The 18559-nt window shown below is 39.4% G+C and overlaps 1 non-coding gene across 1 annotated transcript; it reads right to left on the minus strand.

The window, feature by feature from the left end:
* Window positions 1-16222: 16222 nt before the first annotated feature.
* On the minus strand, window positions 16223-16326 carry LOC148564859 (small nucleolar RNA R71). Its single transcript, XR_015883904.1, has one exon. It is a non-coding gene; the product is annotated as a small nucleolar RNA R71 (small nucleolar RNA).
* Between the last annotated feature and the right edge of the window lie 2233 nt (window positions 16327-18559).

The following is an 18559-nucleotide window of genomic DNA, read 5'->3' on the forward strand; positions in this document are numbered from 1 at the left end:
CCTTTCCATCTCTCATGACTCGGAAGTGGAAGCTATTATCTTCCCTTTCCCTCTTCTAGAGGATTCTCCGGTCTTAGGTGCCATCAATGGTAATGGAAAAACAAAAAAGCTATGCTTTTACCACACCAAACTTAGAATATTGCTCGCCCTCGAGCAATAAACAAAAGAATAGAAGAAGAAGAAGAAGAAATATGGAGAGGGAGAGGGAGAGGTGGTTTCGGCCAAGGAGAGTGTAGAGGGGTGTGTTGTGTGAATTTGATGAAGAATGGAGGTCTTTATATAGGGAAGGGAGGGGGGTATTGGTTCGGCCATATGGGTGGGTTTGGGTGGGAAATTGGTTTTGAATTTTGAAGGTAGGTGGAGTTTATAAGGTAGGTTTATGGGGAAGAGTGGATGGATGTGAGTGGTGAAGAGGTGATGGGGAAGAGAGATTGAGGTGATAGGTGAAGGGTTTTTGGGAAGAGTGTTTATGGGGTTGTGTGAAAGAGAGTGGTGAGAAGAGGTGAGTGGAGGTAGGTGGGGATCCTGTGGGGTCCACAGATCCTGAGATGATCCTGTGGGGTCCACAGATCCTGAGTGGATCCTGTGGGGTCCACAGATCCTGAGGTGTCAAGGCATTTACATCCCTGCACCCATTAGGCATGTAAAAATGCCTTTGTACCCAACTCTGGGCGTTCAGCGCCAGGTTGGTGGCCATTTTGGGCGTTCAACGCCCATCTGTGTGCCATTTCTGGCGTTGAACGCCAAAACCATGCCTGTTCTGGCGTTCAGCGCCCAGAAGATGCCCATTTTGGGCGTTCAGCGCCAGAACCATGCTCTGTTCTGGCACTGAACGCCAGACAGATGCTCCTCCAGGGTGTGATTTTTCTTTTGCTGTTTTTGATTCCGTTTTCAATTTTTATATTTATTTTGTGACTCCACATGATCATGCACCTAAGAAAACATGAAAAACAATAAAAATAAGAATTAGATAAACATTGGGTTGCCTCCCAACAAGCGCTTCTTTAATGTCAATAGCTTGACAGTGGGCTCTCATAGAGCCTCACAGATGTGCAGAGCTTTGTTGAGACTCTCCAACACCAAACTTAGAGTTTGGATATGGGAGTTCAACACCAAACTTAGAGTTTGGTTGTGGCCTCCCAACACCAAACTTAGAGTTTGACTGTGGGGGCTTTGGTTGACTCTGCTTGTAGAGAAGCTTTTCCTGCTTCCTCTCCATGGTTGCAGAGGGAGATCCTTGAGTTTTGAATACAAGGGAGTTCTCATTCCATTGAAGGACTATTTTACCTCTGTCAACATCAATCACAGCTCTTGCTGTAGCCAAGAAAGGTCTTCCTAAGATGATGGATTCATCCTCTTCCTTTCCAGTATCCAGGATTATGAAATCAGCAGGGATGTAAAGGCCTTCAACCTTTACTAACACGTCCTCTACTTGTCCATAAGCCTGTTTTCTTGAGCTGTCTGCCATCTCTAGTGAGATTTTAGCAGCTTGCACCCCATAGATTCCCAGTTTCTCTATTACAGAGAGGGGCATGAGGTTTATTCCTGAACCAAGGTCACACAGAGCCTTAAAGATCATGGTGCCTATGGTGCAGGGTATTATGAACTTTCCAGGATCCTGTCTCTTCTGAGGCAATGTCAGTTGATCCAGATCACTTAGTTCATTGATGAACAAGGGAGGTTCAACTTCCCAAGTATCAATGCCAAATAATTTGGCATTCAGCTTCATGATTGCACCAAGAAACTTGGCAGTTTGTTCTTTAGTAACATCCTCATTCTCTTCTGAAGAGGAATACTTGTCAGAGCTCATGAAGGGCATAAGGAGGTTCAATGGAATCTCTATGGTCTCTAGATGAGCCTCAGATTCCTTTGGTTCCTTATTGATCACTGGACGTCCCAGGAGGTCTTCCCCCTTGGGATTCACGTCCTCTCCTCTCCTCACAGGTTCGGCCATGGCACTTATGTCAATGGCCTTGCACTCTCCTTTTGGGTTCTCTTCTGTATTGCTTGGGAGAGTACTAGGAGGGATTTCAGTGATCCTTTTACTCAGCTGGCCCACTTGTGCTTCCAGATTTCTAATGGAAGACCTTGTTTCATTCATGAAACTTACAGTGGCCTTAGATAGATCAGAGACTAGATTTGCTAAATTAGAAGCATTTTGTTCAGAGTTCTCTGTCTGTTGCTGAGTTGATGATGGAAAAGGTTTGCTATTGCTAAACCTGTTTCTTCCACCATTGTTAAAGCCTTGTTGAGGCTTCTGATCCTTCCATGAGAAATTTGGATGATTTCTCCATGTTGAGTTATAGGTGTTTCCATAAGGTTCACCTAAATAATTTACCTCTGCTATTGCAGGGTTCTCAGGATCATAGGCTTCCTCTTCAGAAGATGCCTCTTGAGTACTGTTGGATGCAGCTTGCATTCCATGCAGACTCTGAGAGATCATATTGACTTGCTGAGTCAATATTTTGTTCTGAGCCAATATGGCATTCAGAGTATCAACCTCAAGAACTCCCTTCTTCATCGGCGTCCCATTGTTCACAGGATTCCTTTCAGAAGTGTACATGAACTGGTTATTAGCAACCATGTCAATGAGTTCTTGAGCTTCTGCAGGCGTTTTCTTTAGGTGAATGGATCCACCTGCAGAAGTATCTAATGACATCTTAGATAACTCAGACAGACGATCATAGAATATATCCAGGATGGTCCATTCTGAAAGCATGTCAGAAGGACACTTTTTGGTCCACTGTTTGTATCTTTCCCAAGCTTCATAGAGAGATTCACCTTCTTTCTGCCTGAAGGTTTGAACATCAGCTCTAAGCTTGCTCAGCTTTTGAGGAGGAAAGTACTTGGCTAAGAAAGCCGTGACCAGCTTATCCCAAGAGTTCAGGCTGTCTTTAGGTTGAGAATCCAACCATAATCTAGCTCTGTCTCTTACAGCAAAAGGGAAAAGCATGAGCCTGTAGACTTCAGGATCTATTCCATTAGTCTTAACAGTATCACATATCTGCAAGAATTCAGTTAAGAACTGAAAAGGATCTTCAGATGGAAGTCCATGAAACTTGCAATTCTGCTGCATCAGAGAAACTAATTGAGGTTTCAGCTCAAAGTTGTTTGCTCCAATGGCAGGAATGGAGATGCTTCTTCCATGTAGATTGGAATTAGGTGTAGTGAAGTCACCAAGCATCTTCCTTACATTATTATTATTTTCGGCTGCCATCTCCTCTGCCTGTTCGAAAATTTCTGAAAGGTTATCTCTGGATTGTTGTATTTTAGCTTCTCTTAATTTTCTCTTCAGAGTCCTTTCAGGTTCTGGATCTGCTTCCACAAGAATGTTCTTATCCTTGCTCCTGCTCATATGACAAGGAAGAATGGCCAGAAAAATGATAATAATAATAGAGATCCTCTATACCACAGTATAGGGATCCCTTTGTGAGTGGAAGAGAAGGGGGAGACAAAGAATGTGATGTAAAGGAAGAAATGCAACTGTACGAATGGAAGAGATGTGAGATGAGATGTTAGGATATGAATGAATAAATAGAATAGGATGGGGGAGGTATAATTTTCGAAAATTATTTTGAAAAAGGGTTATTGATTTTTTGAAAATTGGTTTTTGAAAATTGTTAGTAATTTTTTTTTTTTCGAAAATTTTTGAAATAAAAATAATTAGTTAATTAAAAAGAAATTTTTGAAAAAGGGGGAGATATTTTCGAAAATTAGAGAGAGAGAGTTAGTTAGGTAGTTTTGAAAAAGTTAAGAAACAAACAAAAAGTTAGTTAGTTAGTTGAAACAAATTTTGAAAAGATAAGAAGTTAGGAAGTTAGAAAAGATATTTTGAAAAGATATTTTTGAAAAAGATAAGATGAGAAGATATTTTTTTGAAAAGATATGATAGAAATTAGTTTTTGAAAAGGATTTGATTTTTAAAATCTCAATTAATGACTTGATTCATAAGAAATCACAAGATATGATTCTAGAACTTAAAGTTTGGATCTTTCTTAACAAGCAAGTAACAAACTTCAAATTTTTGAATCAAAACATTAATTGATTAAGTTATTTTCGAAAATTTGGTATAAAAATAAGAAAAAGATTTTTCAAAAATATTTTTGAAATTTTCGAAAATAACTAAGAATTTTGAAAAAGATTTGATTTTTGAAAAAGATTTTGAAAAAGATAAGATTTTCAAATTGAAAATTTGATTTGACTCATGAGAAACAACTTGATTTTAAAAATTTTTGAAAAAGTCAACTCCAAATTTTCGAATTTGATGAGAGAAAATAGGAAAGCTATTTTTTTTTTTTTTGAATTTTTATGATGCAAGAGAAAAACACTAAAAAGATGCAATGCATGAAATTTTTAGATCAAAACATGTGATGCATACAAGAATGCTATGAATGTCAAGATGAACACAAAGAACACTTTGAATGTCATGATGAACATCAAGAACATATTTTTTGAAAAATTTTTAATGCAAAGAAAACATGCAAGACACCAAACTTAGAATTCTTTAATGCTTACGCACTAAGAATTCAAGAATGCATATGATAAACATGAAAAGACACAAAACAAAAATTCATCAAGATCAAACAAGAAGACTTACCAAGAACAACTTGAAGATCATGAAGAACACTATGAATGCATGAAATTTTTTTTTGAAAAATGCAAGATGCATATGCAAGTGACACCAAACTTATGATATGACTCAAGACTCACACAAGAAAAAAATATTTTTTGATTTTTATGATTTTCTAATTTTTTTGGATTTTTTCGAAAATTATATGAAAAAAAGAAAAAATAAGGATTCCAAAATTTTTAATATGAATTCCAGGAATCTTGCCATGTTAGTCTAAAGCTTCAGTCCAGGAATTAGACATGGCTCACTAGCCAGCCAAGCTTTTAAAGAAAGCTCCAGTCCAAAACACTAGACATGGCCAATGGCCAGCCAAGCTTCAGCAGGTGATCAGAAACAGTAGCAGGTGGATTAACTCCAACTAGCTTGCTCTTGATAACAAATTGCTGCCTCAGTCCAAATGAATTTAGACATGGCTTTACAGCCAGCCAGGCTGCAACATATAATTACATGGGCTGGGGTGATTAGTTGAATACCAATCCCAAAGTAGTTTGGGTATGGCTTTACAGCCAGATATGATTCAACATATTTCATGAAACACTAGAATTCATTCTTAAAAATTTCGAAGCCATAGAATAATTTATTTTTGAAAACATTTTTATTTTTTTTTTCGAAAACAGATGAGAAAATTTTAGAAATTTTTTTTGAAAAATTTTTGAAAATAAAACAAAAGAAAATTACCTAATCTGAGCAACAAGATGAACCGTCAGTTGTCCAAACTCGAACAATCCCCGGCAACGGCGCCAAAAACTTGGTGCACGAAATTGTGATCTCCAGGCTCGAACAAATCCTGGTAATGGCTCCAAAGCTTGGTGCTTTGATCTTAATTCATAATTGTCACAACTTCGATACAACTAACCAGCAAGTGCACTGGGTCGTCCAAGTAATACCTTACGTGAGTAAGGGTCGAATCCCACGGAGATTGTTGGTATGAAGCAAGCTATGGTCACCTTGTAAATCTCAGTCAGGCGGATTTAAACATGATATTTTATTAGATTCAAATAAACAATAAAAGGGATAGAGATACTTATGTAAATCATTGGTAGAACTTTCAGATAAGCGAATGGAGATACTTTTCGTTCCTCTGAACCTCTGCTTTCCTGCTATCTTCATCCAATCAGTCTTACTCCTTCCCATGGCTGGCTTTATGTGATACATCACCACTGTCAACGGCTACTTTCGATCATCTCACGGGAAAATGATCTAATGCCCTGTCACGGCACGGCTAATCGTCTGGAGGCATCACCCTTGCCAATGGCTTCATCTTATCCTCTCAGTGAATAATATGCTCACGTACCCTGTCACGGCACGGCTATTCATCTGTCGGTTCTCGATCATGCTGGAATAGGATTTACTATCCTTTTGCGTCTGTCACTAACGCCCTGCAATCGCGAGTTAGGAGCTCATCACAGTCATTCAATCATTGAATCCTACTCAGAATACCACAGACAAGGTTTAGACCTTCCGGATTCTCTTGAATGCCGCCATCATTCTAGCTTACGCCACGAAGATTCTGGTTAGGAGATCTAAGAGATACTCATTCTAGCTTAATTCATGTAGAACAGAAGTGTTTGTCAGGCACGCGTTCATAGGGGAGATGGTGATGAGCGTCACACATAATCATCACCTTCATCACGTTCTTGGGTGCGAATGGATATCTTAGAAACGAAATAAGAAGAATTGAATAGAAGATAGTAGTACTTTGCATTAATCTTTGAGGAACAGCAAAGCTCCACACCTTAATCTATGGAGTGTAGAAACTCTACCATATGAAAATACATAAGTGGAGGTCCAGGCATGGCCGAGATGGCCAGCCCCCTAAAACGTGATCAAAGGATCATAAGGTAATCCAAAGATGTCAAATACAATAGTAAGAGGTCCTATTTATAATAAACTAGCTACTAGGGTTTACATGAGTAAGTAATTGATGCATAAATCCACTTCCTGGGCCCACTTGGTGTGTGTTTGGGCTGAGCCTGAGTGTTGCACGTGCAGAGGCCATTTGTGGAGTTGAACGCCAGTTTCTGTGCCAGTTTGGGCGTTCAACTCTGGTTTTGGATCCTTTTCTGGCGCTGGACGCCAGATTTGGGCAGAAGGCTGGCGTTGAACGCCAGTTTACGTCGTCAATTCTTGGCCAAAGTATGGACTATTATATATTGCTGGAAAGCCCTGGATGTCTACTTTCCAACGCAATTGGAAGCGCGCCATTTCGAGTTCTGTAGCTCTAGAAAATCCACTTTGAGTGCAGGGAGGTCAGAATCCAACAGCATCAGCAGTCCTTTTTCAACCTCTGAATCTGATTTTTGCTCAAGTCCCTCAATTTCAGCCAGAAAATACCTGAAATCACAGAAAAACACACAAACTCATAGTAAAGTCCAGAAATGTGAATTTATCATAAAAACTAATGAAAATGTCCCTAAAAGTAACTAGATTCTACTAAAAACATACTAAAAACAGTGTGAAAAAGCGTATAAATTATCCGCTCATCAGCCGCCAATAATTCTAGCCTATACCACGAAGGTTCCAATCTTAGATTAGAAACCCAAGAGATACGCATTCAAGCCATTGCTAGTAGAATAGAGGTGGTTGTCAGGCACATGTTCATAGGTGAGAATGATGATGAGTGTCACGGATCATCACATTCATCAAGTTGAAGAACGAATGAATATCTTGGAGAAGAAATAGACTTGAGTTGAATAGAAAAAGAATAGTACTTTGTATTAATTCATGAAGAACAGCAGAGCTCCACACCTTAATCTTTGGTGGGTAGAAACTCCACCGTTGAAAATACAAAACTGATAACGGTGTAAGCATCACCGAATAGCCAGCCTCCAAGGTCTAGGGACTAAACGTCCAAAAATCTCCCTAAATACAATAGTAAAAGGTCCTATTTATAGAGAACTAGTAGCCTAGGGTTACAGAAATGAGTAATTAATGCATAAATCTTCTTCCGGGCAAACTTGGTGTGTGCTTGGGCTGAGCATTGAAGCTTCCATGTGTAGAGACTTTTCTTGGAGTTAAACGCCAGCTTTTGTGCCAGTTTTGGAGTTAAACGCCAGAATTCTTGAGCTGTCTTGGAACGCCTGTTTGGGCTACCAAATCTTGGGAAAAGTATAAACTATTATATATTGCTGGAAAGCCCATGATGTCTACTTTCTAACGCAATTGAGAGCGCGCCAATTGGGCTTCTGTAGCTCCAGAAAATCCACTTTGAGTGCAGGGAGCTCAGAATCCAACAGCATCTGCAGTCCTTTTTCAGCCTCTGAATCAGATTTTTGCTCAGGTCCCTCAATTTCAGCCAGAAAATACCTGAAATCACAGAAAAACACACAAACTCATAGTAAATTCCAGAATTGTGATTTTTATTTAAAAACTAATAAAAACAAAATAAAAACTAACTAAAATATACTAAAAACATACTAAAAACAATACCAAAAAGCGTATAAATTATCCGCTCATCAATCTTCAACCTCTAACCTTTGAGCAACCCACCACCGCCTGCCCTCCGACAAGTGACCCACGACCATCACCGCTGCTGTCACCAACCCCCTCCTCCTCACTCCCTTTCTCTCCTCCACTCCACCCCTCTCTGTCTCTGCTGGCTCTCACAGCCCCAGCGCCACCGCAACGCGCAAGCGCAAAAGTGATTCCGCCTATGGACACGACACGTACATGCCGAGTCCGCGCGGGTTGAGAATTTGCCAGCGACGCACACGCGCGCGCACGCGCCGATACTCTCACGTGGCCCACTTGAAGGCAAAATGCTGGGGGCGATTTCTGAGTGTATTTCATGCAGAATTGAAGTCTAAGCAAGGGGGGAGCAATTAGTTTAGCCAACATGAACCTTTAGATAGTTTTCTAGAGAGAGAAGCTCACTCTTCTCTCTAGAATTAGGTTAGGATTAGGTTAGATTATTTTAATTTCATGTTTAATTACTTGATCTCATCTTGTTTCTCCTATAATTTCTCCTTTCTACATCTTGATTCTCTTAGTTTTTATGTTAATTTTCCATTTTGCTCTCTTTTGTGATGATGACTCATGTTGGATTTGTTTACATTTAATGTAATTTTGATGTTGATGTTTCTTTAATTGATGAATTGAGTTGTGATCTCACTTTTCTTGCAATTGATAGTGATAGATTTTAGCATCTTGCAATTTATGATGTTGATTTTCATTGCATTCTAAGTGTTTGATGAAATGCTCTCTTTAGTTCTTGAGTTGGCCTAAGCCAAGGGACTTGAGTGGTCTTGAATTTTTGGATATAATGGATTTGGTAATTTGAGAACCCTGTGTAATCAATTTGAAGCCCATTGACGCTAACCCACTACTAAGCCAATTGGTAGGTAGGTTAGGACTTATGGGTGGATGTGATCAAGCCTGTTTGACATACTTCAAATTTAGGAGTAAATGTTACGTACTTAAGGCTTCGAGAAGTAAACTTAATGGGTTGGCCTCTCATAATTGTCAATAATTGGTTTGTTAACTAGGATGGTGATCTCAAGTACCCAAGTCTTAGCCAAGAGTTCTTTATTTTGCTTTCTTTACTTACTCACTCAGTCTACTTCCTTGCCATCTTATAAATAAAACCCCCTTTTTACCCCATCATAGCCAATACGCATGCACTCCATTGGTTCCTAGGGAGACAACCCGGAGTCCAAATACTCTGGTAAATTTTCATTGGGGTTTGTTACTTGTGACAACCTAAATTTTTGTATGAAATGACTATTGGTTAGTTTAGAAACTATACTTAACAACGAGACCTCATTAGATAAATTCTAAACCGCCGAGAGTCACGATCATTAGTCATCTCAAGACTTCTTACACAAACCCGCGTAACTAACCAGCAAGTGCACTGGGTCGTCCAAGTAATAAACCTTACGTGAGTAAGGATCGATCCCACGGAGATTGTCGGCTTGAAGCAAGCTATGGTCATCCTTGTAAATCTCACTCAGGCAGATTCAAATGGTTATGAGGTTTTGACAATTACAATATAAATAAAATATAAAATAAGATAAAGTTACTTATGTAATTCATTGGTGAGAATTTTAGATAAGCGTCTGGAGATGCTTTGTTGCTTCTGAACTTCTGCTTTCCTACTGCCTTCTTCCAATCATGTGTTACCTCCTTCCATGGCAAGCTATATGATCCTCTCGAATGAAAATAAATCCATATGCGCTGTCACCGCATGGCTAATCATCTGTCAGTTCCTGCTAGCGTCGAAATAGGACCATTGTCCTTTTGCACACTGTCACTGCACCCAACATTCGCAAGTTTGAAGCTCGTCACAGTCATCCCTTCCCAGATCCTACTCAGAATACCACAGACAAGGTTTAGACTTTCCGGATCTCAGGAATGCTGCTAATGGTTCTAGCCTATACCACGAAAGTTCTGGTTTCAGATTCAAATGCTCTATTGTCAGGAGAGACGATGTGAATCATAGATTAGAAACCCAAGAGAATATACTATGGCTGTCATCCAATGACTACGTTGAACATCATGTAGAACGCTTTGTGGTTGTCAGGCACGCGATCTTGGCTAATCGAGTAACGAAGATTGGGTGATTGTCACGGGTCACCCCTTCATTCTGACTTAACTGAATTAAGTACGAGAGTATATCTTGGAGAAGAAGTATTCGTGAATTGAATAGAAAAACAGTAGTAATTGCATTAATTCATGACGAACAGCAGAGCTCCACACCTTAATCTATGGGTGTAGAAACTCCACCGTAGAAAATACCTAAGTGAAAAAGGTCTAGGCATGGTCGTGAGGCTAGCCTCCAAACGTGTACAATGTTCTCTAAGATCAAAGTGATCAAAAGATATTCCAAAGATTAAATAGATATAAAATAAGTCTCTAAAAGTAGTTTTTATACCAAACTAGTAACTAGGGTTTACAGAAAATGAGTAACTAAGTGCAGATAGTGCAGAAATCCACTTCTGGGGCCCACTTGGTGTGTGCTTGGGCTGAGCATTAAAGTGTTTTCGTGCTTAGGCTGTTCCTGGAGTTAAACGCCAGCTTTGGTGCCAGTTTGGGCATTTAAATCCAATTCTGGTGCCAGTTTGGGCGTTTTACTCCAAGATGTTTTAAGCTGACTTTGAACCCCAATTTGGGCCATCAAATCTCAGGCAAAGTATGAACTATTATATATTTCTGGAAAGCCCAGCATGTCTACTTTTCAACGCAATAGAGAGCGCGCCAATTGGACTTCTGTAGCGCTAGAAAATCCACTTCGAGTGCAGGAGGGTCAGAATCCAACAGCATCTGCAGTCCTTTTTCAGCCTCTGAATCAGATTTTTGCTCAGGTCCCTCAATTTCAGCCAGAAAATACCTGAAATCACAGAAAAACACACAAACTCATAGTAAAGTCCAGAAATGTGATTTTTAAATAAAAACTAATAAAAATATAATAAAAAGTAACTAAAACACACTAAAAACTATATAAAAACAATGCCAAAAAGTGTATAAATTATCCATTCATCACAACACCAAACTTAAATTATTGCTTGTCCCCAAGCAACTAAAAACAAAATAGGATGAAAAGAAGAGAATATACAATGAATTCCAAACTTATCAATGAAGATTAGCTTTAATTAGATGAGCGGGACTTGTAGCCTTTTTGCTTCTGAACAGTTTTGGCATCTCACTTTATCCTTTGAAGTTCAGAATGATTGGCATCTATAGGAACTCAAAATTCAGATAGTGTTATTGATTCTCTTAGTTCAGTATGTTGATTCTTGAACACAGATACTTTATGAGTCTTGGCCGTGACCCTAAGCAGTTTGCTTTCCAGTATTACCACTGGATACATAAATGCCACATACACATAACTGGGTGAACCTTTTTAGATTGTGACTCAGCTTTGCTAGAGTCCCCAGTTAGAGGTGCCCGGAGCTCTTAAGCACACTCTTTTTGCTTTGGACCACGACTTTAACTGCTCAGTCTCAAGCTTTTCACTTGACACCTTCACGCCATAAGCACATGGTTAGGGACAACTTGGTTTAGCCGCTTAGGCCAGGATTTTATTCCTGTGGGCCCTCCTATCTGTTAATGCTCAAAGCCTTGGATCCTTTTTACCCTTGCCTTTTGGTTTAAAGGGCTATTGGCTTTTTCTACTTGCTTCTTTTTTTTTCTTTATTATTTTTTTTTTGCATTTTTTTCGCTAGCTTTGTTTTTCAATGCTTTTTCTTGCTTCAAGAATCAATTTTATGATTTTTCAGATTACCAATAACATTTCTCCTTTTTCATTATTCTTTCAAGAGCCAACAATTTTAACATTCATAAACAACAAATTAAAAAATATGCACTATTCAAGCATTCATTCAGAAAACAAAAAGTATTGCCACCACATCAAAATAATTAAACTAATTTCAAGATAGAATTCGAAATCATGTACTTCTTGTTCTTTTGCAATTAAAAACATTTTTTTTCATTTAAGAAAGTTTAAGGATTCATAGGACATTCATAGCTTTAAGACATAGACACTAGACACTAATGATCATGTAATAAAGACACAAACATAGACAAAAAATAAAGCATAATTTTCGAAAAAATAGAAAAATAAGAACAAGGAAATTAAAGAACGGGTCCACCTTAGTGATGGCGGCTAGTTCTTCCTCTTGAAGATCTTATAGAGTGCTTGAGCTCCTCTATCTTTCTTCCTTGCCTTTGTTGTTCCTCTCTCATGGCTCTTTGGTCTTCTCTAATTTCATGGAGGAGGATGGAATGCTCTTGGTGCTCCATCCTTAGTTGTCCTATGTTGGAACTCAGTTCTCCTAAGGAAGTGTTAATTTGCTCCCAATAGTTTTGTGGAGGAAAGTGCATCCCTTGAGGCATCTCAGGGATTTCTTGATAAGGAACTTTCTCATACTCTAGTTGAGGTCCATGAGTGGGCTCTCTTGTTTGCTCCACCCTTCTCTTAGTGATGGGCTTGTCCTCTTCAATGAGGATATCTTCCTAAATACAAAACATTTAGTCACACAAAGAGGTGCTGGACACCAATGTCTCAAGAAGAAATGTGAACTAAAATGCCTGTAGTGGATATGTGTAGTGCACTGATAAGAAAAAGAAAATGCCAAAGGCTTGTGCAACACATGACACTGAGCAAACAAGGAGCAAAAGGAGCTCTAAGAAAAAGAAAAGAAAAACAAAGAAGAGAAAAGTGCCAAGGACATAAGAATAACAAGGGGCCATAGCAATGTTTGATGGATGCAATGAAAAAGTGATAATCTTCCTTGATAAGAATGAAAAAGTGATGCTGCAACTTTCTGCATAAAACCCTTCTGATGAACTTCAAGTGCTTGCTAATATAGCCAATGTAATTGCTTTCTGTTTCATACTTTCTTCTCAAATAACTCAGGACTTGCTTAGGGACAAGCAAGTATTAAGTTTGGTGTTGTGATGCCAAGGCATCTTAGGCTAGTTTCACTAGCATTTTTTCTGTTATTTTTAGTTGTTTTATGCATTTTCTTGAGCCTTAAGTAATCATTTGGGCCAAATAGTCATGCTTGTCTTAAATCATTCAAACATGAAGATTTTGATGCAAATTCCATGAGTTTTTAGTTATATTCCTTGAATGCTATGAATGAAAGATTTCTCATGAAATTTTGCAAGACTTTGATGCAGTTGTTTGGATGATTTCAGGGAAGAAGAGGCTAGGCAAGGAAGCAACAAAATCAATAAAGGAAGCTTGAATATCACATGTGGAGTTTAAGCTCCAGTTTAAGCTTAAACTGGAGCTTAAACGCCAAAACCATGAGAGCTAAGGAAATGCTGAAAGTGGCGTTTAACCTCCAGTTTAACCTTAAACTGGAAGTTAAACGCCAGAAATGGGAAATGCACCAGGGAGCCATTTCCACGTTTAAGCTCCAGTTTAACCTTAAACTGGAGCTTAAACGTGTTCGACCAAGTTTTCTCCTCCAGGGTTGCTTTCTCCATTTCCACGTTTAAGCTCCAGTTTAACCTTAAACTGGAGCTTAAACGTGTTCGACACCTCCAGGGCTACCTTTCTCAGCTTCCACGTTTAAGCTCCAGTTTAACCTTAAACTGGAGCTTAAACGTGTTCGACCTCCAGGATGCCTTTCTCTATTCCCAAGTTTAAGCTCCAGTTTAACCTTAAACTGGAGCTTAAACGTGTTCGACCTCCAGGGCTGCCTTTCTCTATTCCCACGTTTAAGCTCCAGTTTAACCTTAAACTGGAGCTTAAACGTGTTCGACCTCCAGGGCTGCCTTTCCTATCTCCACGTTTAAGCTTCAGTTTAACCTTAAACTGAAGCTTAAACGTGTTCGACTACGTTACCCTCCAGGGCTGCCTTCTTCCATTTCCACGTTTAAGCTTCAGTTTAACCTTAAACTGAAGCTTAAACGTGCTTCCACAAAAGGCATCACTGGAAGTGTCTGGCGTTTAAGCTGCAGTTTAAGCTTAAACTGCAACTTAAACGCCACTCTTGGAAAAGGTTTCTGGGCCAAAAATATTGCAGTTTAAGTTAGCTTTTGAACACAAACATTAACTTAAACTTACTCTGGTATGAAACCCAATTGAATATCATGGTTTATGGGATTGGGCCTGAAGGATTGATGAGTCTGGAATTTCAATTTGTTGAGTCATGTGTCATTACTTGATTATCACTAAGTTGGCTCAATGAATGTTACAGAATTTGGATCAGCAGCCTCATCAAGATTATGGATCATAAATCCAAAGCAAAAGGAAAGCAGGGAGAGGCCTCAAAGCCCAAGAAACACAACAGAAGCTCAATATAGAAAGTGTATAAATAGGATAGAATTTAAGTTAGGAGGAACTTTTACCTTTTCATTTTTTGCTAGTTTTCATACCTTTGTAATTGAATTCAGAGCTATGACTCACTAAACCCCCTTTCATTGGGTTAGGGAGCTCTATTGTAATTCAATGAATCAATAATAGTTTATCTTCTTCTTCAATCTTTTCTCTTGAATTTTGTTAGAAAGCTTCTCGATCTAATTCCATTGGGTAGTTGTCTTGGGAAAGAAACTACCCATAATTGGAATCCTTCGGAACCTTGGGAAAGGAATGGAGGATTCATGCTAGAGAAGCTTTCTCACAGTGAATTGGATTGGGGTTTGGATGGATATTGTGACATGTAATCCTACCAAATTGTGGTTCATGAAACTATGTGGTATAATCAGTGATCGAGCATCATCTCTTCTTATGAACATTTAAGCCAAGGGATTGGAAATTTGTTTGTTTTTAGAGAGAATTGGTGAGCCAAGGGATTGGGATCCAATCATATAAGATTGCCAAGCAAAATTCAATGAACGCATTGGTTGAGGAAGAGATAAACATGTTTTGATTCGGAGATCTCAATATCTCCTATAACCCAATGAATTCCCTATTTCTGATTTCCACTTTCTCTTTACATTCTGCAACTCAATTCATGCAATCACCCCCATTCCCTTTTAATTTCAGCAATTTAGCTTCTGCTCTTTAATTCATGCAATTTAAGATTCCACCATTTCAATTTCTTGTCATTTACGTTTCCCGCCAATTTTACATTCCACAATTCTCATCTAAATCTTGATTCCGCTCAACTAGAACATACTTCTAATCCGAATTGCTCACTCAACCAATCCTTGTGGGATTCGACCTCACTCTATTGTGAGTTTTTACTTAACGATAACCGGTGCACTTGCCGGAAGGAATTTTTCCGATCGTGCAATTTCCTAAATCGTAGCATAACAAGTTTATGCGCATCAAGTTTATGGCGCCGTTGCCGGGGATTGGTTTTCGATTGACAATTCTCAAATTGGAAGTTAACTAGATTGAGCATATTTTTTTTGTTTTGATTAATTCAGTACAAGTTACTTGTTGAATTTTAATTTCTGCACTCTGTTACATGCTTTCTTTCTTTATGCCTTTAAATTCAAGCAACTAACTCACTGACTCACTAACTGTTTGAATTAATTCCTCAACTGCTCTAACCATACTCTTCCATTAACCAAGAGTATTTCACTTGTTTGTTGCCTGTGCTGTGTTCTTGTATGACAGGTAGGAGAGGAGAGACATCAACTCCTCCATATACCGAACCAGAGAGGACCCTTCATAGACTTAGAAGGGAAGCAAGAGGGAAGAGAGTACTGGGAGAAGAAGAATCTGAAGGAGAATCTGAGGACAATTTTGAGGAAGCTTTAGATCTCAACATGGATAGAGAAGTTCACAACCATGAGAGAGCTGATGGAAACAATGCCATTCCTGAGAGGAGGGTTCTTAGTTCATACATAAACCCAACCTCTGGGAATTGTGGTAGCAGCATTCAAAAACCACCCATTCAGGCCAACAATTTTGAGCTCAAACCACAGCTAATATCACTTGTGGAGAATCATTGTTCATTTGGTGGGAGTGCTAATGAAGACCCAAACCAACATCTCACAAAATTCCTGAGAATTTGCGACACTGTGAAGTCCAATGGAGTCCAGGAAGATGCCTATAAACTGCTTTTGTTCCCATTTTCACTTAGGGACAAGGTAGCTAAGTGGCTGGAATCATTCCCAAGGGGAAGCCTAACAACATGGGACGAGGTGGAAAGAAAGTTTCTGGCACGTTTCTACCCCCCACAAAAGGTCAATAGGCTTCGATCTGAGGTTCAGACTTTTAGACAACAAGATGGTGAAACTATCTACGAGGCATGGGAGAGATTCAAGGATTTGACAAGGAAATGCCCACCAGACATGTTCCATGACTGGGTGCAATTGCATATTTTCTATGATGGACTGTCTTATGAATCAAGGAAGGCTGTAGACCATTCATCAGGAGGTTCATTGAACAGGAAAAAGACTGTGGAAGAAGCCATTGAAGTGATTGAGACAGTGGCTGAGAATGAGTACTACTATGCATCAGAGAGACACAACACTAAGGGAGTCATGGAGCTGAACCATGTTGATACAATTTTAGCCCAAAACAAGGTGTTTGCCAAGCAACTAGCAGAGCTTACCAGGCAATTAGAAACAAAGCAAGTGGCTGCAATACACACACAAGATCAAGAGGAAGTAAGCATTGAAGGAGGTGATTGGGAAGAGGCCAACTATGTGGGAAACCAACAAAGGCAACCATATGATCCACATTCCAACACTTACAACCCAGGCTGGAAAAACCACCCAAACTTTGGGTGGGGAAACCAGCAAAACCAACATAACAAGTCCACATACCAAAACTCCAACCAAAGATCATACCAAGCCACACAAAACACTTACTCTCAACCACCATATCATAGCCAAAATAATCAACCTGCCCAACCTAATCCGAACCAACAATTTCAAGATCAATTAAACAGGATAGAAGGAATGCTTGCAACCATGAGTCAGGACATAATTGAGTTGAAAAGCTTCAGGGATGATGTGAGATCTACCTTAAGAAACCATGGTGAAAAACTCAAGAGGATGGAGTCTCAAGTAGGAGAGCTATCTCAACAGGCCCCCAAATCAACCGCAGTGTTCCCTAGTGACACAGAAAAGAATCCTAAAGGGGAACAAAAGAGAGTAAGATGGGAAGAATGCAAGGCCATCACCATATTGAAAGAAGTCTCAGAAGAAGAAGGAATTGGACCCTCAGAACAGGAGCCAGAAATCTTGAAGGAAGGTGTGGAGGAAGCTAAGCAGGAAAGTGAAACTGAGCAAGCCAAGGAATTGCAAAAAGGCACGATGGAAACATACCAACCAAAAGCACCATTTCCTCAGAGGTTAGGAGGAGGTGAAAAAGGGAAAACCTATTCAAGGTTTTTAGAGACATTTAAGTCTCTCCACATCAATATTCCCTTTCTTGAGATTCTCCAGCAAATGCCTACACATATCAAGTATTTAAAGGAATTGTTGAGCAAGAAAAGAATTTTGAAGGGAGGACAAACGGTAACAATGAACAAAGAATGCAGTGCCCTCATCAAGAAGGACACAGTCTCTAAGAAAACAGACCCAGGAAGTTTTCATATCCCCTGCATCATAGGGGAAACAAAAATTGACAGAGGATTCTGTGATCTAGGAGCTAGCATAAATGTGATGCCTCTAACTCTTATGAAGAGGCTACAACTGAATGAGGTGAGATCCACTGATGTAATCATACAACTGGCTGACAAAACTCAGAAGCAAGCTGAAGGGGTTGTTGAGAATGTGCTGGTGAAAGTGGGAGATTATTACTTCCCCACAGACTTTGTCATTTTGGACATGGAGGAAAGCTACTTACACCCTATCATTCTGGGCAGGCCTTTCCTAGCCACTACTAGAGCGCTAATAGATGTAGAACAAGGAGAGCTAATTCTGAGAATACATGATGAACAGCTCATTTTCAAAGTTTTCAAACCTGCATCTGAGCCTGAACCAGAACCTGAAAAGCCTAAGGATGATAGTAGCCATCTGTGTTTGGAGGAAAGTAATCCAGCAGCTGAAACTCTAAAATAGTCCTTGGAAGGCAAACAAGAGTTGCAAGAGTTAAAGCCACAAGAATCAATGGAAACAGATCAGAAGGATCCTCCTGGCATAAGGGTCAATGAAGAAATCCTCAAGAGAAAGTGAAGAATGGTAGGGAAATTGCCAAGAGGGTGGAGAAACAAGAAAATTCCCACTGAAGGTTTTTCTCCGGGAGATAAAGTGATATCAAGTCATTATCTGCCAATCCCACCTGGCCTCAAAACCATTCCTTCCCAGCTCCCTCAAGTGTTCACAATCAGGAAAGTTCTTTCTATGGAACATTTAGAGGTCATGAAGGAATCAAATGGGGACATTTTCATAGTGAGAGGAGAAGACATCAAGCACTACAATCCACCCTAACAAGGGACAACCGTTAAGCTAGTGACGTTAAAGAAGCGCTTCATGGGAGGCAACCCATGTTTTAGTATCCTTACTCTTTATTGTTTTGTTTTACATCTAATAAAGCATGGTTTCTTATGCATGAACTTGAATCCTCAGGACAACTGT

This window comes from Arachis ipaensis, chromosome B5, assembly GCF_059453495.1.
Source record: "Arachis ipaensis isolate K30076 ecotype BB chromosome B5, ASM5945349v1, whole genome shotgun sequence".
NCBI classification, from domain to species: Eukaryota; Viridiplantae; Streptophyta; class Magnoliopsida; order Fabales; family Fabaceae; genus Arachis; species Arachis ipaensis.